General features: G+C 59.3%; 1 protein-coding gene across 1 annotated transcript in view; it reads left to right on the forward strand.

Annotated features, from left to right (window-relative positions):
• CTIF (CBP80/20-dependent translation initiation factor) overlaps positions 1 to 457 on the forward strand; it is a 288,329-nt gene that overhangs the window by 87,067 nt on the left and 200,805 nt on the right.

Consider the following 457-nt stretch of genomic DNA (forward strand, 5'->3'; position numbering starts at 1 on the left):
TCCATGGGATTTCCCCGGCAAGAATACTGGAGTGAGTTGCCATTTCCTCCTCAAGGGGATCTTCCCCACTCAGGGAGCGAACCCACGTCTCTTGGGTCTCCTGCATTGGCAGGCGGATTCTTTACCACTGGCTCTCTGGCCAAATCCCATCTCTCTTGGGTTGCTGGAGAGTTTGGGTGCAGCGCCCCGTGGCCACCTTGTGGCTGAGCCAGGGGCCGTGTTGCCCCTTAGGGTCTGGCAGTACTGGGGATGCACTCGACATGCCCAGCCTCTGCAGCAGCCCTTGGAAGTAGGGTCCTACCCGGTTGCCAAGGCTTCCCGTAGCCCGCGTTTCCATGGAGGGACAGAAATCAGAGAAGGCTGTTGCCTTGGAAACCCTGTTGGCAGCAGTGACTCAGCTGGTCTGTAGCCACCTTAAGACCTCCTCCAACCTGCCTGGCCCTCCAGGGAGTTCTGC

This window comes from Bison bison, unplaced genomic scaffold (genome assembly GCF_000754665.1).
Source record: "Bison bison bison isolate TAMUID 2011002044 unplaced genomic scaffold, Bison_UMD1.0 scf7180017864153, whole genome shotgun sequence".
Classification (NCBI taxonomy): Eukaryota; Metazoa; Chordata; class Mammalia; order Artiodactyla; family Bovidae; genus Bison; species Bison bison.